General features: G+C 27.5%; 1 protein-coding gene and 1 non-coding gene across 3 annotated transcripts in view; both read right to left on the bottom strand.

Moving 5' to 3' along the window:
• The window catches only part of LOC102585984 (uncharacterized), a 13,798-nt gene extending 9,466 nt beyond the window's left edge, over positions 1-4,332 (bottom strand). The window contains exons 1-3 of one of the 2 annotated variants that reach the window (XM_015313888.1): positions 4,139-4,332; positions 2,835-2,966; positions 1,972-2,541 (exon numbers count right to left, since the gene is read on the bottom strand). The gene's annotated coding sequence lies outside the window, so the exon portion shown is untranslated. The remainder of the gene's footprint in view (positions 1-1,971; positions 2,542-2,834; positions 2,967-4,138) is intronic. The other variant, XM_006358241.2, reaches the window with a different exon arrangement.
• Positions 4,333-25,863: 21,531 nt separating this feature from the next.
• On the bottom strand, positions 25,864-25,968 carry MIR396 (microRNA MIR396). Its single transcript, NR_127281.1, has one exon. It is a non-coding gene; the product is annotated as a microRNA MIR396 (primary transcript).
• Positions 25,969-26,466: the final 498 nt, after the last annotated feature.

Raw genomic sequence — 26,466 nt, 5'->3', positions numbered from 1 at the left:
GGGCCCCCCCCCCCCAGCTATTGCCTTTTATTTTAAATATATATGTTCCTTAGCACTAGAAGTTCTTCACATTTTCTGCTAGCATATATTTTTTTGATAATTAGGTAATCTCCGAGAGCCAGTGATGCACAATTTGAAACTTGGTCGTTAATGGGGTTAACCCTCTACCCTTCTCCACTTAAATACAAGATTTTGTGTGGTAGGGTTCAAATATACACACATCACGTGCTCTATAGTCTTACCAGTCTACTAACATATAAATCAACAACAATACTAAAAGACTCCTAATAAATATTGACCTAAAGTAAATATACGAACATGACTAAAACTTAATCCCAACTAATTGATATTGCCTATATGGATGTTTCTTCCATTATGTCCTATTTTTCTCTAAGTTTACATGGATTTCAAGAGTTTGTGGGTCTTTGAGAAAGCTTCATTCCATGCGACTTTAGGTTTACCTTGGTCCCTTTTTAACACCTTCCACCATCATGATTTCACATCGTGCATTTGGAGCTTGACATAAAATATGACCAACCCATCTCAATTGACCTCTAGTTTTATGATTTTACCTTTATGTTTATTACTCGCACCTTCTAAAATGTGTATTATCTTGTCTAATCGTGTATGGTTGCATATCTATCTTAATATTCACGTTTCTGAGACACACATTTAGTGGATATGCTAGACCATAGAGGTCCAACATTACCCCTATATAACATTGCTAGTAAAATGAGCTTATTATAGAACTTGCATTTCACTCTGACAGCTATCCTTGTCTGAAATAACACTTCAGTGCCACCTCTCCTATTCAACCATTCTATTTTGGTTTTGTGTTACATTTTCATCTTTTTTTATCAAGTAAATGTATTTTCATTCATAACATGTAACAAGTGACTGTTTTATTGTAAACTAAGTGCTTAGCAATTTGTTCCAAAAAAGTGATTGAGGACTAACCAGTCACTACGCTTATAGATCAGCTTATAGTTCAGAGAAGTTCACTCTGAAGTAGTAGCTTTCTACAACAATAACTTACCTAGTGTAATTCCACAAAAGGAGTCTGGGGAGGGTAGTAGCTTTCTGTTCTAACAAACTTTGTCGGTTACTACCTGTATATAGAGTGACAGTCTCTTTATGAAATCTAATAGAAGCTACTTCGCTCCCGTTTGGCCATTGATTCTGAGAGTAGATTTTCAAAAACAAAAAAGAAGATTGAAAAAATAGTTTGTTCATGGAATTTGGTCTGTTTTTTAAAATCTATCTTCAAACTGGTCCATACCAGGTGAAAACACAAGATCGCGGAATTTTTAAGTTTTTTCAACAAACTTCAAAAACTCTTCTTCTTTGTTTTCCAAGTTTCAACTAATTCTATGTCCAAAAAGCTAGTTTAATTTCAATTCATAAAAGAAAACAATGCAGACAATTAGGAAGATTTCTAGTGAAGCTATTAGCATAGTAGTATCAACCTATGCATCAGCTAATAGCTTAATATATTACTACTAGTCTTCTTCCACTGGTTTCTATGTTGTCTGCACACAATACCAAATAGCAAATATGCACCCAAGGATGTGACTTATTGGTCAATGAAGTGGGTTGAGCACCGTGAGCTCTCAAGTTTAAATCCCAGCATAGACAGAACAGGGCAATTTCTTCCTATCGGTTTTCGTCTTGGTGGACACATTTACCCGGTAGGAGGTAACTGGCATGTGGAATTAGTCTAGTGCTCGCAAACTGAGGCTATCAAAAAAATAAAAAGAATACCAAATAGCAAATATATGCAAAGAGATCCTTGACCTCAAGGATCTAAATGGGGAAACATTGTCGTCAATGCATTAAAGAAAAATTCCCAAGTAGCATGATCTGCTGATTTTTGCTTCGAAATTGAGCTCTACTTTGACAAACCATCAGCAATTGATTCCACAATGTTGTTTAGAAGATCCTTAGCCATAATCCTCTCAGGCATTTTCTTACCTGCTCCACCAAGGTTAAATCCATTTTCACAATATTCATGTGTGTCCTGAGCTATTGATGGCTGCAAATGGTCGTCCATTCTGCCCAGAAGATGCAGTCCCTTCAACTGTCGGACTTGTATTTATGAATAAAGGGCCAGGAGAGTGGAATAACATAAACAACTGATTGCCTCCATTCTCCTTGAGATCCTCAGTGGTGGAATATCGACTAGAACCTCGATAATTGATGGATTCTAATTGTGCAGCAATGCAACAATTTACAAAGTACACATCATGATCACCTATTCTCATCCTCAATTGCATTACTTTCTTGTTCTCAACCCACACTTGTGCTTCTTCCTCTATAATTAGGTCTGGTCTTTCTACTGTTACTAGAAAGAATGATTTCTCAATCTCTTCCCATGGCCAGATTTTACCCCAAGTTTCCGTATCACTCTCAAAGTCGAACCATAAATCACAACAAGTCGTGATCTTGAAAACAATTAAATCAAAATGAGCTTCCGCACTTCCTTCCAATCACTATCTAAAGATTTTATATCCCTATCACTCTCATCATCAAAGGAAAAGCCACCTGTGATGCATATTTTCAAAATCACTCTCATTATCTATAAAGAACGCATTACAAAACAAATCTTCAAAAAAGCTTCAGTTTTATTGTTTCTCTCAATGGTGCCACTATACAGACAATCTACATCTAAATCTCTTTTAGGCATTTCATCGAGAATCTTGCAAGCATATGATGTCTTCTCCTAACTAATTAAACAGCCCGTAACTAACTGCTCATATGGCAAATCAATTCACTTTTGTGTAACAATATATAGAATTCTGAAAAAAAATAGAAAAAGAAGTGAACTGAGAACTAACCGAGGAACCTATGAACGGAGATACGACTGAAGAAGACCGACGAACAGGTGGAGGGCGACGGCGGCCGACGATCAGCAGGAAGCAACAATCAGAGCAAAACGACGTCGTATTTGTGAAACTAATATAACAACTCTGCGTGACAAATAAGATTAAGGATTAGGACATGAATTGGGCCACTGTTAGTGAACAAAGGGAGTAGTGACATGCTAAGATAAACGTTCTAATCAACCAAAGTAATAGATCAGAATGTCTAGATTGGATAAACATGAGATAACACATCTTAGTTAAAACGGATATATTTTTCACAAATGAGCCATCCAAGACAAGTAAATTTATTTAAGGTTTCCGGACATGGTTCAGCAAGAGCAAAGCACCATAAGTTTTGACTCCAAATAACAATATATATCAATCCAATGCCTGTACTAGATGTTAAAGTAGCTTGAAAGAAGATGAAGTCACATGGTAATTTGAAATCTAAGTTAAACAAAATGCCTTCTTGAAAGCATATATAACTTTATAATTCATAAGATGAAGTGACCATATTATTACTGTGACACTACTGCCAAGACATTCATATATATATACTAGTTTTTTGACAACGCACGTGATTACCAATTCAAAAATATATTTATAGTAAATAGTATTGCTTATTTAGGCGAATATTTGAATACTAAGGTTAGCACAAAATAATATTGCAGATTCTTTTGTGAATGTTCAATGTAGATCGTTATTTATATCTCTTATTTACTCGAACTTATGAAGATCGTCAATGAAAAAATTTATTAGTTAAATGCAATAATGTATATATTTATTTCAATTTGATGAAGATGTAATTAGTCGTATCTCACTAATATTACCTTATAGACAATATTTTTTGTGTATTTTTATATATTCGGAAAAACAGTATATTCCTTCTGTAATACAAGCATCAGAAAACGACATTAAGGTAGTGGCGAAGCCAGGAATTTCACAAAGAGTGTCCAGAAATAGCTCATTCCTAGGAGGTGAAACCACTGGGCGGCAATAACTTGTTGTGTTAAGGGTGTCCAAAATATGTTATTTAATATATCATTTTACTTGTACGTACGGTATTTTTTTTCCAACAAATTGAACACCCTGACCACCACCCACTGCATTAAGGTATAAAACATACAGGGCAAATGTTGAAGCATAACAAACCAAATGTGAATATCTAAACTTCATTGCAATATGCATAAATAGAAGCTAACAGAACTCCACTACACTACTGACTACTACTTGTACACATAATTCTATGTTAAAACAAAATAAATCGAGTAAATAACCTTTTTTCCGGGCAGCGTTCTGAGACGCCGAGTATGGTGACTTCACAACCACTAATCGGAGCTCCAATAAACAGTGGTGGGTTTATCTTAGCGAGAACACTGTTTTTCCTCTCCTTGTTTCACACACGCTTAAGGGTATGCGTTTGCTGTATTGAATGAATGTTTTGTTGGTGAATGGTGAGGATTGGGTTATTTTGGTGTTGGGCTGGATTGGGAAGAAGGAAAATTAAATTAAATTAAATTAAATTGGGCAAGACTAATTAAGGAGCTTTGTAATCTTAATCGAATAAAAATAATTAATTTAATTATAAAACTAATTAACTCAGAATATAAACTAAACAAAATTAACGAAATATTTATTTAACTAAAATATAAAATCTTTTGAGATGATTTTCAGATATTTAGAAAATACACTAATTATATAAAACATATATATTATTTAAAAAAAGTGACAAAACTATTTAAAATCACTTGAAAAACTTTGTGAATTTTATAAAATAAATTATTTCAAATCGTTCAAGATTGAAGAAACTCGATGATTAATATACATTGTGGAGGGTTAAAATTGGGTGTCAAAATACATTTACTTATTTGTATATATAAAGTCCTTTTTTGACATGTTTATTTAGGAAGTTAAATTTATCTTTCTTTGTTTGGTAGAAGTCATATTTGGTAAGAATTCTAATCAAATACAATAACCATAATTTGTGGGATTGTTTTCCATTTTAATAATCTAAATTTCTGCCTCATTATTTAAGTTAAGACTCAAATTCGTATAAAAATAAATTTCAAGCAAGATATACCATAACTATCGAAACTATAGATACACTACGTAAATAAGTAAACTCCAGCTAATGAGGCTTATTATGTTTCAACTCTTAGCTATTTATGTAAATTTTATTAAGACTTCAGCCCAGCCAAATAGATAGCTCATGAATGCCCAAGCTTAATATATTCAATTGTGGGCCGCTAAAAACTGGCTTGTTTTCCCAATTATTGGGCTGACCCAAATCTCTTAAAGAGAAGAATAACATAAAATAATATCAATAATAACCAATATTTATAAAATGATGATACTAATAGTAGCTCTAATTATTTTCTACTTTCTTGATAATTAAGGTTTTATACTTTCTTCTATAAATATAAATACTGTTTACTGAAAATCCTGCGTATGCCTACACTATTGAATGATACTATCATAAGTGGTGAGTCATGGTGTGGATGATATATTTTTCTTTAAAACAATGATACATTAAAGCACGTTAGGCTCTTTCTACTCTCTCTTTTCCATCTAGTGTTTAGTATTTAAATTGACATCTGACTAAATTCCGAATTTGTATTGCATAACTTAATTTTTGGGGCGACACTCTCAACAAGATTTTCTTCCATTCACAATAGCTCAAATCCAAAACTTCTGATTAAGGATGGAGTGATCTCAACCATCTCACCACAATCTATATTACTATTCTCTTTCTACTTGTATTTACTCTTCATAGAGATAGCTATAAGATTTATGGGACAATTACCTAGAAGTACATTTTGTACTACAACCTTTTCTATTCGATAAAAAAGAATCTCATAATTCTAAACCGATCTTACCTAAAATCACAAGAAAATGATACATTGTACATACATGAAGAAAAGGAATATAATTATAAAAAAAATAATCTACATTTCTTGTTTCTAAATTCCTTAATTGTGTATGGCTAACATCTCAAAGGTGGAAAAATAATCAATAAAAAAGAGTAGGTGAATGAAGGGGAAATTAGACAAAAGCGTAGGTAAAATCAAATAGACAAATTGTCGGACAAAGGTATGTCATATGATTTGTAGTAAAAAGATGGTGTAAAATATATATATATAGAGAGAGAGAATTTATACATTAGTCTGACAAAGTTGTACAAGGTGCATTTCCATGCATTTGTCTCCCATCACCCACACGTACTCCAACTTAATCATTTTTGCGCGTAGTGTGTTACGTTCGAGTTCAACAGAATTCAATAATTTTCTCATCAGTTCAAATCTTATTTTTGGTATACCAATTGTGTGGACTGTGGAGTATCTCGATCTAATTCTTTCCGTCTCTAATACATATCAAATCACTGAAATTTTTGTATGTTCATATTGATAAAGAGTTGTATCTTCCGAACGAAAGACTTCTAAATTCATATTTTCAAAATGATAACAATCGATTTATTTTTGTTCCGATCTATATTATATGGTGTTTTTAGCACATTTATTCAGAAATTCACTCAGTTTAAAAAAAAGTGTTTTCACTAAATTGTCCTTATAATTTAATAGTACCTATTTAATATGGTTCCTTCGTTATGTAAGAACTAAGAACTCATTTATATATCTACATAAGGGTAAATAAGAAATTTAGTATCTTCTTGTTATTGTGTAATTTTGAACTAAATATAAAAGTTAATAAAATATTACTTATATAATATGGACGGAGGAAGTATTGAAATAATTAATAAATATTTAAATATAAACCGAGTATTATTAAATATTCACTTAAAGTCACTATGAAAATTTATAATTCTTAATTAATCATGCATGTGGATTAGTTAAAGTTTCACCTCAAACAGGAACAGTACTTTACATTGTTTAATGGAGTCCCTCTTTTGCCAACAACATTTTTTATTTTATTTTTACCTTAGTACACATTTGTTCGAAATTCGAAATAATAAAAGAAAAATAATGAAGGATGTCAGATTATTTTATTTTATGTTTTTTAGAAGTTCAATTATGCAACAACGTAACTATACGTTTGTTGTTCTTTCTATTACTCTGTCAAAATACTTATTGTTAGTAGTAATTAATTATTTTATATTTTATTTTTAGTATAATTATTTTCGAAGATTACAAATACCTTATTTTGTTATTGTATATCTTCTTCTTCTTTTTTACGAAATTTAAATACGTGTCACAAAAATAATATTTTACTAGGGACAAATCCAATAATCTTTAATTTGTAGTTGAAATTTGCCATAAAAAAAGTATGTTGATTTGAGTAAGGAATTAAATCATTTTATACTATCTTTTATGTGCATATAATTTAATATTTGGAATTATAAATAGTACGATAAAAAGGAAACTTACTGATACAGTTCAACCAACTAGTTTACTAACATGGTTGCAACATACACAATCTACATATTGACAATGTATATCATATATATATGTATGTATATTTAGTATAAAGTATACATGATTTCGTACAACCATAACATACCTAGTATAGTCCCACAAGTAGAATTTGAGGAGAGTAGAATGTATGTAGATCTTGTCCTACCTTTACAAGGCAGAGATGTGGTTTTTTTGATAGACCCCAACTTGCCTCAAAAGAGAAGATATTCAAAGCGGAGAACTTACATATTTTGTAAACTAGTTGAACGAACGGTCACATTAAATGATTAGTTTGAGTTTCATCTAGAATTCCACTTTTAATTAACCCTATAAATGGATAAGCTCATAATAATATGTTTCTAAGAGTTAGTTTGAGTTTCACTTAGGATTCTACTTCTAATAAACCAAATGCAAGAAAGAATATATGATTATGACATATTTTACTTTCAACTTTATCTAAAAAAATCTCAAAATTTTCATTTAGCAACCAAACATTACATGTTTTCTCCAACTAGAAATCACTTAGAAAATGACATATCTTACTTTCAACTAGTAGTACTATTCTCTCTATATAAACCAATGAAGCATATGCATCCAAAATACAACTCACATAATAGCTAAAATTTCTAATAATAAAGTCCCACCAAAAAAACAATAATTCAATAAATTGCCTTTCTTAGGTCAAGCCAAATGAGTAGTGGAACTAAACCATGTTCACCATTTCTTGTTTATATATATATGCTCCTCCATTTTTCATTATCTTTGTCAACATTTTCACTTTTGATATTTCGATTATATCTTGTGATTGTCAAAATATTTTTATGATTGATTGAATTTCGTTACTAACACTTGAAAAAATAACTTAACTTTGGTAAGTCACATGAGCCATACATTTTCACTTTCTATAATTGTCTTTCAAGTAGTTGAAAGTTAAAATTCGAAGTGATATACCAATAAAGGGATTAAAACTCCTTCGTTCTCAACTATAGAAGTCTCAAATTCAAGTCGTTTAAAATTGGAACCCAAAGTGATATATCAATAAGGGACTGAAATACATATTTCCCCATTCTTCATTAGAGTGGTCGCCTAGGTTTAAGTCCTAAGTACGAAGTTATCTTTATTCAGAAACACTTTACCTTTTAATGTGAAATTTTTCAACGTGGATCAATTTGAATTCAATCATGCCTCACACTACTAAAAAATAACTATTTTCCTACCGAATTTCCCAGTAAAAATGCTAAGTAGCTATTCCCAAAAATATTTTAATTGAATCAGTGATAAAAGAAAAAAATATTAATAATATTTTCATATGAAAAAATTAGGAAGTTCCCAATTATTTCAGTAACAATTTGCTTCCCACCATGCATTTTCGTGTAAGCTAATTCGGCGGAAAAAGGGTGAAAAATTCATGTTTTATAAAAAAATATTTATTTCTAATAGTGTCGATACGAGAAAGGTCCCCCCTACCCCTTCACAACCACCACAAAGTAAAAGGAAAAAAAAGTATTATCTTTAATTATGAAAAAGATTCAAAAAGAGAAAGTAAGTTAGGTGTGTGGGATATTCTAATCTAATCAAACCAAACAAATAACCAACAAAGCATACATCTTATCTTAATTATGAAAAAGATGACACACTAATTTAGTGATTGCCAGCTAAGTTAAACAAGAACCCACTAACTTCCATTAATATTATTTTGTACTTTTAAAATTCCATGTCCCTTCCCCCAAAATAATTAATTACCCAAGGGTAGATCTATATATGTTGGACAAAACAATTTAAGCAAGGGTACTTAATTAAATCCATTTAATCAATTTGACTCAATTTTTTTTTAGGGAAAATGTCTAATTTTTGCCTATAACAAATTGATTTTCGTTTGCCTATGTCATTCGTTAAAATAGATATAAAAAAAAACAAAAAACAAAAACAAGGCAAAAAATTGATTTAATCTGAATTTATTTGATTTTATGTGTGGATAACTCACATTTCGTAAAAAAAATATATGAAAAATTCTAGGATACCCTTCTTTTCTTATGATTTATGCTACATTAGTTTCATAAATGAGATGGATAAAAGTTTACCAATAATGAAGAAGATTTTGTATTTACCAATCAATTCGATTAAATAGACTAAGCAATTGTTATAATTTATAAATATTAGCCAAAATAGTGAATTGTGTAATAGACGATCATTACCTTTTGGTGCTTAAACTTGCAAAATACGTTGACACGTGGCATTTTATTAGAATGTATTATCATTATAAAAAAAAGGCTTGGTAAGATATATATCTTGTATTCACTAAATTAAAATTCTGAATTTACATCCGTTTCCACATTAATATCTACATCTACCTCCCTAGCTCCGTTGAGCCGTTAGAATAGAGGCTAAGCAAATTTAACTTCATAGGTTTTAATTGTTAAAATTCTTAGTATCGAACTTATTACAATTTTGAAATTATAAGTTTCAAAAATATATTTTCGCGCACATATTTCTTATCGAAATACATGATTTATTGTAGCTAATAAGAGATGAATCGCATGGACGTAAAATATAAATTTAACGATTTCAAGTTTCAACATTTGAATTTATTATCCGACTAATTACATATTTAAAACTACGATTCATATATAATACACGTTAAGATTTTTTATAAAATTTTCACTTATAAATATATACTCTAGGTCAAAATATTAAAACCAAATATATGTAATCGAATTGTTACATCATGAAGCATACATAAAATTTAAATTTGATGAATTCAGATATATAGAAGCTTTGCGTTTCAATCTTTGAATTTCTTAGCAATATTGAATTTGAATGTACATACGTAATCGAATTGCTACATTCTCCACCGAAAAATACACCACACCTAAAAAAGCAACAAATAATAAAATAATTATGAAAGCAAATTAATTAAGAGTAATATAATAAAATAATAAAAAATAAAGATGGGTTAAATTTTGTATTTATATTTATATTTTTATAGTATTAATAAAAGAGTGCATCGTAGTAAGTATAAAAATGTCGGGGCAACAAACCCATAGTCCGGAAATAACGGGGTACATGTCATTTTTAACAATGTGGGTCACCCTCACATGCCACCATGTGAGAACCCTATGTTCTTTTTGTTTTTTTTTTTAATTTTAGTTTTTTTATGAATTTTAATTTTTAAACTATGTTCGATATGAAGGAATTTTTAAAATAATAAGTGATTTTCTAGTGTTTGATTAGTAAGAAGGAAATATGAACAGGGTTCTATGGTCGGTCCATGACTCCTGGATGCCGAAGGCGTCTTTCGTGTGATCTCGTAGTTCTTACGGGATGGAGATAATGGGATCGGTCTATGAATTTTGTCTCAAAAACATCTAGGTACAATTTGAGAAATACAATGACATCGACCTGAAAATGTTATAATTAGAGTCGGATCATCGAGGTTGGGAGTCGGTTCTCTGATCGGGATCAGCGCTAAGAGTCGAGTTTCGAGTTAGGTTTATGATCAAGGTCAAGAATTGGGTTTCAAATCAGGTTCAAGAGTTGAGAACATGTTTTAAAATATTTTCCTTACTTTATGTAGAAAAGTCATTTTTTTTAAGTTTGAGAAAAAATATATCAAGTTTTTAAAACATAAAAATCGATCTAATATGAAAAAATTAAAAAATATTTTCCAACTTAGTACCATACCTTTAATAAACAAACTATGTTAATTCATATATATATTTGTATTGAAATTGCTCCATCATAATGACTATTTTTTTTCTTTCAAAACTATGACTGAAATGTGGCCAATAAAAGCTAATTTTACCACATATTTGAATAGAAAAATGCTCTTATTTATCTATCAAATTAACATACCTATAAATTAAAAAAAGGCTTAAATATATTTTAAAATAATTTTAAAAAGAGAATAAAATTAAAACAAAAAAATAACAAGGTAGAATTAGAAGAAAACTGTAAATTCTCTCAAACTCATTAATATCATAAATCTAAATATGTATATTAATAAAATTTATTAGAAATATATAAATATTAATTATTATTATACATTAATTTAAAATTAATATAAAAATTCATATAATTTAAATTCTAAATCTGCATCTAAACATAATAATTTAATTGCAACAACCAAACATAAAACATAGGACCCTCCTATATACTATCAAAAGAGAAATTTTTGAAAAGAAATAAAAGTTCCATACCATTATATAATAATAATATTTTTTTTTAAAAATAAAATAATTGCTCATATAATAATATTTAGGAAATTAGGTGTCAATTTGTGGGGCCCTTGAAGGTGGAATTCCAACCGCCACGGAAATAGACAGATCTAAAGGTAGGACCCACAAAGTATGATCCAGTAATGCAATAACAGCCGTTAGATCCACAAGGATGAAAATTAATAAAAAACGTAATTAAACTATATTGATACTGTTAAAAATATAATTTATTCGTTCATTTTTATTTATTTATTTTTAAATTTTGTACGTCTTTTAAGAAATGATAATTAGTGAGTATTTTATTTTACAACACATATCAATTAATGTATTTAGGTGATTAGGTCTTTGAAAATAATTTAGGGAATACGTGATTATCTGTCGAGGGTAAAATAAGAATAATTTATCTATATATATATATTAAAAGTGATATGTAAAAATAAAATTTATTTTTGAAATATCCAACAAGTAAAAGTTGACGAAAGGAGTAGGGTTGCGTATCAGTCAGTTTGATTTTGAAGTTTATCTATTCGACTTACCGGTTATCGGGTTATAGACATGTTAAATTGTTATAGTAACCATGAAGATATTGACTTATCAGTTAACAATTTATTGGTTATTAGTCGTTATCAATTCGGTATTGATTATACCGTTAAGATTTGACACACACTAAAAAACATTATGAAAATTACTTAGAAATACGGTGACAAACCAAATGAACCATGCACATGAGTTGATATATTGTATCTTTCTCAAAAACAAACATTGACACATTATAGAATAACATAGAGGTTGAGACAACCAGAAATAAAAACATGAAACTAAACTCTAAATCAAGAACTTTATATACCAAATGGTATGAATGTAATTTGTCAATTTATACTATAGGGTTATCGGATAATCCGTTAAGAAAAACTCTCAACCCATTAAGAACGATAGCCCTATAATAAAAATTCAAAACCGCTATCAAAATTACTAAATTAATAACTCATTACCAATAAATTAACAAATATTTTTTTATTCAGATTCTCTATTTTGATTTTGATCAACCCTAAAAAGGCGTATAAACTATCAACCCATACAACTTAAATCATAAAGTATGGTAAGTACGATTAGTAATAAGACAAAAATAGTAACCGCATAAAAGTCGTAACTAATTATATCGATTTATGTGACATAATTTTTTTTCACTAATTATGTTCCCAAAAACTATATATCGTATTTTCTCAGTTAGAAATAATTTGATATTCTAAACTTGATATTTTATAATTAATGAGACGATTTACAGTTAAAAGAAATATTTTATTATTTATTTTAGAATAGAAGTTTGAAAGTCATTTTTCTTTCTCAAATTCAATATTCAGTAAAATAAAATCGACAAGGGGGAATTGCTCAGATGGTAAGCACCTCTCACCTCCAACTTAAATGTTGTGGGTTCGAGTCACCAAGAGAGGGGTAAACAAAATGCGACAAACACCTTCACATGAATTGGAATGGACGAGTATAAAATGATACTATGTCCAAATCAATTCATGTGAAGATGCTTGACGCGACATTAAGTTTAAGGACCCATATGATCATGGGAATTATTCACTTCTTTTTTTGATTTTTTTCCCCATTTTATTTGATAATCAACGTTTGGCCATGATAAATCAAATACAACTTTGTATTTGAAAAACAAAAAAAAACTTTATTTTCACTTTTACTATATTTTCTTCTTTCAAATTTAAACTAATATTTTATTTTTATAAAAATATTTCAATTTAAATTAGATTTTATATTTAAATTATATTTCATATTTTTTAGAAAAAAGTAAATTCAAACAATCAAACATTATTGACAAACTATGATCAAACACAACTTTTAACTTCAACTTCTTCTTCAAAAAGAAGATCAAAATAAAGTAAAAAATATATGTAGTAGTATGTAGTTGCTGGTACATGAAATCTAATCTATGACATCATATAACTATATATCGATTTTGATATATTACTCTTCTAGAGCATATGTGATTGTATGTCTAAAGTAAATTAGTCAAATTGACTGATTTTGCTAGCTAGGTTTTAGAAATTTGAGGGAGGGGGATATGAATCATATAGAAAAATTATATCCAAATTCTAAATATTCTTTATAAAAAGTATAGCCAAACACAACTTCAACTTTAAACAATTCAAAAAAAGTGAATGGACCAAATGCCGCTAAGAATGAAAAGAATATTTTTGATACTTATGGTCTAAAATAAGATAAATATTTATGGTTATAAGTTATTGGGATTTTACCAATGATAAATGAGGTGTGTCCTTTTTTTAGACCCCGCTAGTGCGAGATACTTTGTGCATCTCACCCCCACTGCCCCCGCCCCCCACTCCAAGGCCCCACTACCCACCCTCTTCTACTTCTATAATATTTTGATAGATTATATATAAATGTTGATAAATTATTATTTTTTTGCTTATTTACCACCAAACACTAAAAGATAAGTAAGAAATCCACTTATTTTTTTAGAAAATATTTTCTGGAAAAATAATTTCTATTGAAAACATTTCCTTCATACCAAACACACCCTTAAATATTAAATTCATAAAATTAAATTCTAAATGCGTCTCCATCAGAAAAATCATACTAAACGAGAGGTAATTGTTCGGATGATAAACACTCCTCACTTTCAATTTGTGAAGATTATCAGTTCGAGTCACCAAAAAAGCAATGTGAATGTTGTGAGTTCGAGTCAGAAAAAAGGTGAGTTAACTCCTTGGGAGGGATTAAACTAAAAATTAAAATTGTACTAATAATAATTTAATTATTTGAGAAAAGTATATTATAAATGGGATGAAAAAATGTAGGCTTTTTAATAGGTTGAAAAAAGTGGGTTTGTGATCAGAGAAGAGTTTCTTTTTAGTCCCAAATATTCTTCTTTGGGATTGGTGTGGTTTAAAGTAATTCAATTCCCCCCTATAAATACTCCACACCCTTTCTTCACTTCATCACACTCATAAAACACACATAATTTTTTATTTTTTATTTTTAAACCTTTCATTTTTTTCTCTTGGTTTTTTTGTTCTTCTATTAGGGTTAAATTTGTTTCCTTTGCAAAAAATGGTCCTTTTTGTTTTTTTCCACAGCTTTCTTGAACTGCATCTAATTACAATTTCAATTCACAAAATGAATAATTGATTCATATTGTTGTTGCGGTTCAATAAGGCTGTGGGAAGATACAGATAGGGTCAAACAGAATTGAATCGCTACGGAGTTAATCTGTTGTTTTGAGTCGAGGATCTATCAGAAATAAATTCTTAGAGTAAATATGTATCCTATTCTTTCAGATCTCACTATGAGATTACATGGGGTATGTTCTTATTGTTTTATATAGTTTCACAATATGGTATGCACGCTTTTATTTGCAGATCTATATATGTTTTAACTTTTTTTTTTTACATATGATTTTTTTTTACCAACTTGGTATTATTTCTCTATAAATGCATGGATTTTTGCAGAGAATTAACAGGTGTCCATGATGGTCGACTATTGTGTTTGTGGATGTGTCTATCTAATATAGATAGCTTTGTGTTTCACTATAGATCTGACAGGTTTGGATTGAGCAAGATGTATAAGACTTTATTCTTAATTTTATATTATAGTTTGTTATCGTTCCTTGTTGAAATTGCATTGAATTTCATATAATTTTGCTTAAATTGTACTGACTTTCATATATTTTTGTTTATGATTATCAAAATTTTCATGTCATTTTAAATTATGTCACGTTTAAAAAATTTAGTATTTTATTTAGAATTTTATGAAAAGCTATTTGAATTGATGCATTCAAATTTAAGATTTCATATATATATATATATATATATATATATATCTTAAATTAATCGTTTCATAATTTTAGTATTTTATTTAGAATTTTATGAAAAGCTATTTGAATTGATGCATTCAAATTTAAGATTTCATATATATATATATGTCTTAAATTAATTTCATATATATGTCTTAATTTAGTTATAATTATATATCACTATAAATTCTAAGTAATAAAATTACTTATATTTTTGATTTTTAGATATTTTTCTCTTAATCTTAACCTCATAATCGCTACAATTTCAATGTCAGTGTTCTGGTATATATCTCCTATATAGCTTGGCAAAAAATAGTTTGTCAAATTGTTTGCGGAGATATTTTTTGGTTCTGTATGTAGTAGGATTATGTTGTAGGATGATGTTCGACTTTTTATTTAATAAAATGTACTGGTATATATGGATAGAAACTTGGCACAAAATAGTTTGTCAAGTTATTTCAGATATATTTTCATTCGTTTGGTCGAGTATGTTGTAGGATGTTCGACTTTTTATTTAATAAAATATATTATGTTGTCGGGTGTTTGAGTTAGTTGTAGTCGGAATAATAGTTATGTACATTTTGGAGACCAAGTTTTATATACATTTTAGTGTTCATTTATATGAAAAGTTTTAGGTATCATCTAGACTTAGTTGAACGATTTAACAATTAGTCAGACCTTATTCAATAAAATTTTTAATAAAAAGTTGCGTTTCGTTTTTCATACTTGTTTTTTATAATACTTAATTACTAAAAGAAAAATATATTTAGTGTTTAACTACACATTATTATGTTATTATTATATTAGGATGTTAATCATGTTTTATAACACATGTTTTACAATTCAATTTGTTGGATGATCATATTTTATAATACATGTTTTACATTACAATTTGTTGGTTGCAGCTGTATAAAGGTTTATTTATTGATATAAATTTGAATAGTTTAATCCGGTATTCTAAAATATTTCTACCATCTACAAAAAGTATACAGTTTTTGTTTATCTCTTTGTTTTTAAAAAATATTTTTTAAACTTTTATTTGTTTATACAAACTAAAATATTGTCAAAGCAAAAGTAAATCCATAAAATTCACTATTAATTAAAAAAGTTGGGGCCTCAATTTTTTCTGGGGCCTATAGTTTTTACCGCTGATCTGTTTAAATTTTAAATTAGTTTGATCAATTAACTTTGGATATCAAATAATTGACCGAGTCTAACCAATTAACTTTTAATATTGGATAATTAAATGATTAATCGACCTAATTTGTAGGCATGATAGACACAAATTTGAATTAGTTGGATCGATTAACTTTAGAAACTAATGATTAAACCTAAACAAAACATGTGTGTGCATACATGGATGTCAGACCAAACTGGACTAGGCCATGCAAGTTTAGCCAAGAACCCCACCTCCACAGCCAAAAAACTTTCACCTTGGAAAATAAACTTGTTTAGTCAAAATCTTGCAAAAGAAATAAAACTACTATATAAAAAAAAATAAAAAAATTTAAGGGTTTTTTACCTTTTGTTTTCCTACAATGGCAAAGACAATTATGTAGTAAGGAACATATACTATATTGTTTTGTCTTGTTAAGGCTGACATACCTTTATATCAGATCCCACAGTTGTTGCCTCTTCTTTGGATGGTATAAAGAATATTTTTTTAAAAATAATTAATTTTGTATATTATTTACATTTACTCTAGAGTTGCTTGGTCCATCATCTATACTTTTCAATTGTTTTTTTATTTCTTATTCGGTATCTAATACTCTCATAGGAATCGACTAATTCAGATTCACGCTGAAAAATTTCTATGTTTTGGAGGATATAAGTCATTTCCTGGCAAAGGTGATTCAATATTAGAGTTCGAAACTGAGACTTCTGATTAAGAAGAACAAAATAGTAATTAACTTCCTAAAGTTTGATGTTTTTTTGCACTTTCTTAATATAATTCAAAAAATCACATTATTAAAGTTGTTATCATAAAAAAAGAAGTTGTAATCTTACCTTTTTGCTGTAAGATTCTTGATTAGTGCTTTTAATTTTTAATAAATTAATTCAATAGATTGGTTTTTGTTTGCTTTACTTTAGAGGGTCAAGTTCTTTTAATTTTCAGAAACACTGTTGGTTTAAAGTCAAACAGATGGGATCAACATTCAATTAATTAACTAATTATTGTTTGGTAGTATAGTGTTTGTCTAATAGTTCAGTGTAATTTTGCATGTGGACAAATAGATAATGTTGAAAAGTTAAGATTAGACACCTATAACACCTTTTATTTATTTATGGTGGAAAATAAATTATAAAAAAATCACTATATTGTACTAACACATAAAAGAGTTTCAATTGGATCAAACATAATCTTTTATGTTTGATTTGGCTGTCCTTGGAGCTATTTGAACCTCTTTTGTCCATGAAAAGATTCCACAACAAAATAAATTCATATAAAAGAAAACATCAAAACTTATTTGTGTAAATTTGTATGTATATCGGTATATATTCAATATAATTTTATAAATGAGATATATATATATATATAAGGAGGGTAAAGTGTATACACACACCTCACAATTTATTTTATAGAGATGGAGAAATTGTCTCCAGAATACCATCGTCTCAAGTAACACTAATTAACTAACATAATTTGTGTGTTTATATACATTCAATGTAATTTTATAGATGAGATATATATAAGGAGGGTAGAGTGTATATGCACACTTCACAATTTGTCTCGTGAAGATAAAGAAGCTGTCTCTGAAATATCCCCAGCTCAAGTACTAAGACACTCATAGATCAATTAATACATATTTTTGTTTTAGTTTATTACTTAACTATAATAAATTAATATATTATGTAATTAAATATCAAGTACGACTAAATTTTTACCTATATATATTAGCCACTTGTTGATGAATTTCTTGTTTATTGCACATGCATTATTCATTTTGTATGCCTGAATTTTTGCTGCTTTGGTGCAGGAAAGATGGGGGGTGGTCTTCTGTATTTTAGGAAGTTTTCTTGGGATATGATTTTATGGGTCATGGGGAAAGTAATTTGACCATATTATTGTTAGTATTTGCTTAAATATTTTGTGCTTGAATTATTTCTTTTGAATTCCAATGCAAACTCTTTCACATTTTCTAAAATTTCCCACTTGCTATATTTTTTTTCTTAATTTGTTTCCTCCCTATGGGGGACTAAAAAACCTATGTCAACCAAACAATTATATTCAGAATTCAAATATTGCGAGTTTTAAAATATATATATATATATATATATACGAGGGAGAGAACGAGAGTGGCGAGCAAGATTCACCAGGAGAGAGGTAAAATAACAACAATTTGCTATGAGGTACAATTAAATCAAACTATATTTATAGCATTTAATTTGAATTAATAGTTTTCTATTATATACCATTTTCCCTTATTAGTATTAATTCGGGCCATTTAAATCGGCTAGGATTGCAATATCTTGTCATACTTTTGCAACCCCTATTTTTCCCTACTGGTTGAATCGAAGCCCAATTCACTACGACACAGCAATCCAATCTCTACGACCCAACAATACAATTCCGACTATCCAATTCATACCGGGGAAACTTAGCAAATGTCTCATAAATACAGATTAATTATAAATAAATATATTCTTTTATATTGATGTTCTATTAAATAATTACAATAAATATCTCAACTGATTATTTCGCTAAACTAATATTATATATATATATATATATATATATATATATAATACTATATTCTATGTGTATACTTATTGAATGAAATTTGATATTTTACTATTCACTTTATAGATAAATATGTTTTTTTTTTAAATTCTCAACATGAGTTAGTGTAAATAAGAAAGGATAGACCTTACCTTATCAATCTTAATGAGGTAGCAAATATTTACTAATTAATAAGCACGTAGAAAATTAATGCTAGAGAAAATTAGGTATTTTGTGATCCAACATAGAGTTTAAAATACACTTTATGTTGATATTACAAATGAGGATGCTTAAGAAATGTAAGAATATAAAAACCAAGAATGAAGTTAAGTTATCAACCTCATGCTTCTTTTTAATATATGCATAGTTGTATACATTTTTAAACAAATAGTTTGCCCATCTAAAGTAAAGTATTTTTATTTTATTGTCATCTTCTTTAAATTTGTCCAATAACATTTGATAATTCATAACTTCTTCTTGAATTTATTTAATCTTGCTAAAATTGTTGACACTATCATATGATTATCCTTTGTCAGGTTGAAATAAATTTATCAATCACCTTGTCATCACAACTATATGTTGTCTTCCATGTTGCTTCTTTTGCTTTTGTTACTTTCAATTCTTTATTGCCTAGGTGAGAGACTTCTTCCTTGGTCATCTTATCAAAGCATATCATCCTCATCTTCGCTATCAAATATATTATTGCCCAAATCAATATCACCACATGTATATATAGTTGGACTAAGTCCTCGTATTTCGTATCGATCGAACATATCATTGCATACATCAATATCATAAATAAATACATTTAACTAATAATAGCGACTTTTTCTAGAATATTTCGTTATTTTTAATTAAAAAATCTAAATTTAAGTGTTGAATATGAAATCATTCTTGATATAAAGTAATTTACTTTTGATATGAAATTTTTCAATATAAATTTGAATCTATCGAGCCAAAAACATATATTAGACACCAGACAACAAATCAGAAAAAAAGTAAGTTGGAATGTGATGTTGTAAGAGTAGTTGCAAATGTTATTACTACTTGACAATTATGGCCATGTTGCAAAAGGAGCCAATAACTATATGTTTAAATTCAAGTCCATTTCATGGTAGACAAAGTGTCCATTAACTGTTGAGGGACCATTTTCACTATCAAACTTATACTATTAGCTAGCAACCATTTTCATGGAGTTTATGTAGTTTTATTTAATGTTATTTCCATCAAAATAATAATAATAATAAAAAATAAATAAATAAGTTGATGCTAATAGTGACATGACTATATTTCTATTGCTTTCCAACATATTGGGACATAAATAATTGTCCATCTTTTTTGTTTTAACTTTTCCTCTATAGCCATATGCTCTCAAAATCATTGGCCACTCCCATAAATTTTACTTCCATTTTGCACATGCCAATGATATGCACCCATTGCTAATTTATCGCTAAATAGCTCATAATTCATCACTAATATGTCATTAAATAGAATTAAAAATAATAATTATCGTTTAGCGATAAAAATTGACATGTTAGCTACGTCATTAAAATAAAGAAAACAATTTTACTTTTACAATTAATATAACAGAAAAAGTTATATATACCGTTTCCTCGATATTTATTATTACATATAACTGATAAAAGTATTATCATTTGGTTGGTAATACTAGGTTTTCGATCAAACAATCATAAGTGAATTCAAAATCTAAATTTAGAGAATTTAGAATTTGTACGATTTTATTATATGTATATATTTAAATATTTCTTCCATATTCATATACATATATATACATAATTCAAGTCAAAAGCAATGAATCCAACCAAACATACAAAATCCACCCCCGCAAATAGCTACACAACATGATCTGCTAGCCAGTGACGGAGCCAGAGCCACGTGTAATGGAAGTAATTCAATTGCCCTTCATCAAAAATTTGTATTGTACAACCAATGTATATATATATATATATATATATATATATATATATATATATATATATATATATATATATATATATATATATATATATATATATATATATATATATATATATATATATATATATATATATATATATATATATATATATATATATATATATATATATATATATATATATATATATATATATATATATATATATATATATATATATATATATATATATATATATATATATATATATATATATATATATATATATATATATATATATATATATATATATATATATATATATATATATATATATATATATATATATATATATATATATATATATATATATATATATATATATATATATATATATATATATATATATATATATATATATATATATATATATATATATATATATATATATATATATATATATATATATATATATATATATATATATATATATATATATATATATATATATATATATATATATATATATATATATATATATATATATATATATATATATATATATATATATATATATATATATATATATATATATATATATATATATATATATATATATATATATATATATATATATATATATATATATATATATATATATATATATATATATATATATATATATATATATATATATATATATATATATATATATATATATATATATATATATATATATATATATATATATATATATATATATATATATATATATATATATATATATATATATATATATATATATATATATATATATATATATATATATATATATATATATATATATTATACACACACATAGTTGAGATAATATATATTTGAAGAAAAAAACTTTTAAAAATTTAATTAATTTTTTAATAAAGAGAATTCGAATAAACCCAATACTCTGACTCCATCTCCGCTAGTAGCTAGCTAACTTTGGTGTTTAATTCTTTGCATGGTACTATAGTTTAATACACATAATTGTGTTGTACAACAATTATTCAATAAAAACTTTATGGTGACAGCATTTTTGCAACTCACTTGCATATATCCTGCAAAGTTAGCCAGAGAAAAGAAATGACTTTTCTATAATTAATAATATAACATTCTGACATGCTTTTAAATATAATAAAATTATTAAATATTAGCCCGTTGCAATAAAGAGAGTAACCACCAAATTAATTTCTAGGGTCTGTTCATCAGGAAGGAAAATGAAACGCCGTAGTTTTCTTACTTATTTTCTTAGCGTTTGATACGTAAGCAAGAAATATTATTTTTAAAATATTTGTGTATAATCTAAACAAATATTCTGAGAATTGATCGGGCGGCAATTAGGGGTGTAGGTGGTAGGGATGGGGCTATGGGGGTAAATGTGAAGAGACAATCAACATAAAATGTGACTTATGGAACTTGTTTTCTCTATTTTCATCAGAAAAGTTATTTTCCTTAACTTGTTTTCCTAAAGAATTCATTTTCCAAAAATTTCGACCAACCAATATAAAAAAATTGAAAAAATATTTTTTTTCTCATACCAAACAACCCTTATTAATCCTCTTCAATTCCCTTTATATGAGGGGGAAACAATAGTATCATAGATATCATAAAATTTGACTTTTTATATACAATGTGATTATCCGATAATTTCTTTTTAGATTAATGTAACTCCGACCCCTCTAGCTCCACCCCTATAATTATGCAATATAATTAGAAAAGCAAAATGAACTAAAAAAAAGTATGTTACATAGTTAATATTTTTTCTCAATTCAACTCAATACAATACAAACTTTAATTTGGGCATAGTAAATCTTTATGATATGCATTAATTTAGTTGATAACCTAGTAAAAATGATAATTGATCTACTATACATTATAAGTTAAAATTTGCTCATAGTATAAATAAATCTTTACACTACCAACTAGTAATAATTTCACCCCAAAAATTAATTGTTGTTACTATACCTTCCTCAAACATTTATGAAAGTTTGAGTGTTTTAACAAAAAAAAAAACCTATTTGTATATAAATAATAATGTAATCAAAGTAGTACTCTCATATCTTTTTAAATTTCACAGAGCAACCATCCCTTATTGTCTGGCCTATTTAAATAGCCATAGTGTACCCTAGCTAGCTACCCCACTATTTACCTATATATACATACATTATGGGCTACACATTTCAAACCTAAGTTGCTCAGACTCTTTCAAAATATATTACTTTTGAAGGATTTGAAACGTATTTCGTAACATTTTTAAAGAGTCTGAATAACATAAATGCAAATATATATACATGTATAGTAATTTAAACTACTTCTCCTATAATTTGTTATGAATTGCTTAACTATCACTGGTATGTTGATAGCAACCCCTTTTACCCCCACCCTACATACACACACACTCAAAAAAAAAACATGTATACGATTTCTTTTTACTATAAGATTGAAACAATGCTTAATTAGTTAAGATGATTAATTAGTAGATATTAGAATCTAAATTATCATTAAGCACTATGGAATAATCAGTTTACACCTAGTAATATATATATATATATATATACTAGTTGAATAACTCTGGATTTCTTCCTTTTTTTTTATCTCTTTAGTGAAAATTTTAACTTGATTATTCTCATGAATTGGTCAATTATAAACAAATGACAAATTTTAAGTACATTAGGTTAATACTCACATTTTTATAGAATATTATCACCAAACAGAAAGAAAAAAAGAAGCAGCAGCAGCAACAACACCATTAATTATGACTTTTTTTTTTAGATAAATTTATTTATATCTTTAATCAGTAGTATTATCAAAATCTAAGAGTCTTACTGCCTAACATATATTCTGAATTTTGATGACAAAGGGAGTCCACAATCGATATTTTTTGAGCGCACACATGATAAATCTGTTTTAATATAATGGCTCACAAATCACACTAGAGACGTAAATTATATCATGCAAATTTCGTGCGATAAATTTAATTGAGAAAATATGCAAGAGATTTCAAATCTCACAATTTAGAAAGGTGTCCTGCTCAATCAATTCGACCACCTTACGTATGTTTATTATATATACTAGTTTTTTGACACGTGCGTTGCACGTGATTACGAATTTCAAAAATATATGTTATAGTAAATAGTAGTGCTTATTTAAGCGAAGATTTGAATAATAAGCTTAGCAAAAAATAATATTGCAGATTCTTTTATGAATGTTCAATGTGGATCGTCATATATATATCTTATTCATGCAAAGCTATGAAGATGGTCAATGAAAATTTTTATTAGTTAAATGTAATTATGTATATATTTATTTTAATTTGATGAAGTTTATCTAATTAGTCTTATCTCACTAATATTACCTTATAGACAATATTTGTTTTGTATTTTTCTTGTCATCTAACCAGATGTGCTTTGCATGTGTATTCTACGTTAAATTGTGTAGATGTCATATGAACATGTGAAGAGAACAACTACATTTTATATATTCACATATTTTCAAATTTGTTGTGAGTTTTTTTTTGTTTAAAAAAAGAACTCGAAACATTTTAAAATAATATATTTTGAAGTTAGAAGATTTCGTTAACTTGATAATACATTTGTGACATATATAAATAAATAATAAAAATTAAACTAATACAAACTTCACTCTTTGGAAAAAATCACAACTCATCGAAAAATCACAACCCTTTGAAAAAAGTCATAACTTATCGGAAAAGTCACAACTCATCGAAAAAGTCACAACCTAAGTTAGAGATATTATAGTAATTTAACATTCAAGTCAGGAGTTCATGCTTTTAAAGTAATATATATATCCTTTTTCATAAATGTCAATTTATATAACTTAAAATCTTTGTGTTAAAACTGAATTGAGAATTGAGAATTTTTGTCTTTTTAGGTGTTTTTTATATCTTTAAATGGTAAGTGAGAAGGACAAGGGGTGTGGTTAAAAGGATTATTAATTTTTTTGTCTCATATATAGTAACAAAATTTTAACCTTTTATTACCCAAAAATAAATAAAATTTAATTTTTTTCCCCACTGAAATGTATGAGAGAGAGCAAAAACAAAAGGGCAAACAAGATGAATTTATATCAATAATTGATGAAAGCCAGGGAATCTTCTCTGCCATTTTTTTCACTATGTTTTCATCACTTTGATTTTTAAAAAAGTCAAGCAAATCAGGAAAAATATATATTTTTAAAATGGAAAAAAATTATAAATGAAAGAAAATGTAATTTCCATTAAATAAGTGTACAAAATGAGAAAAATCCAAAAGTTTCTCCTTTCCCTTTTCAAGAAACAATAAACCAAAAAAAGGGGAAAAATTAAAGCCTTCCATGGTTTAAAAAATGTGGATATGATTTTTAGTGGCAAAGACAGAATTTTTCACCAAACAATTTGAATTTATTCTTTATATATATAATGTAATTTTTCCAGGATATTTATCACAGCTAATTTTGGGAAATTAATTTCAAAACTCCTAATTTAAGTGATAGAAGTAGAATTTTCACCGATAGAGCTCATCATTTACTCTCCATGTATAATTTTAAACTGACACATATTATTTAATGTAATTTTCAGACGAAAGGGCATCTGCTCCGGCTGATTTTTCAAAACTAATTTCAGAAGTCTTAAAAACCATAATTCTATATAAAGGTGTATAATAGGTAATTAATTCAGAGAATTCACACTATTAAGTATGCCAAGTAATTGAATTATCTAACTCATGACCAATTTAAAAGTGAATTTAATTAAATAAATAAAAACTATATATTTAAAAAAAAATCAAGAATTTACCATGAAAATTTGGCTTGATAATCTTCAAGTGTACTCCATAGGAAGGAAAATGTAAAAAATAAGTCCAAAGCTTGCCATCTTTTCCCACAGCTTTCTTGGACTTTCATAGCTTCAAAAATTTCATCTCAAAATTATCAATTTAGAGATCAAAATTTAGCAAGAAGAAGTTCAAGAAAGCTGTGGAAAAGCATGACTAGGACTTAGTCATCGTCATCGATCAACAACCAGCGTAAAACTTGTCAATTCTTAAAGTTTTAATATAAGGAAAAATTGAACAAGTTTTTTTAAAAAAAGATAAGAATTTGAGAAAAATAGTTGATTTGTGAGAAGAGAGAAGAGTTAAAGACATAGGCCATATAGATATAGAGAATGAAACAAATTAATGTGTTGGATGGACCACACTAGCAATATATAAATTTTATTGTGTGAAATTTTAACCAGCTTTATAGAAGGGACTAAGGGAAGTAGGGTTCATTTTCCCCACATATAATGCCTACTTTCTTTATTTTGTTAGTGCTATGTGGGGTAGCTAACATACCCCCAATCTTAGATGGCTCATAAGTTATATGCATGCATCAATATTCTTTTTAATCTTTAACGCAAAAATTTTAAGTTTGAACCTCTGAGAATGAAAAAAGATATTGTTGAAATAATTACTTTTAGAAATATTATATATAATCGAA

This window comes from Solanum tuberosum, unplaced genomic scaffold, assembly GCF_000226075.1.
Source record: "Solanum tuberosum cultivar DM 1-3 516 R44 unplaced genomic scaffold, SolTub_3.0 scf00272, whole genome shotgun sequence".
NCBI lineage: Eukaryota > Viridiplantae > Streptophyta > Magnoliopsida > Solanales > Solanaceae > Solanum > Solanum tuberosum.
Note: the sequence above shows the minus strand (reverse complement) of the source record. Positions and strands in the feature narration are given on the sequence as shown.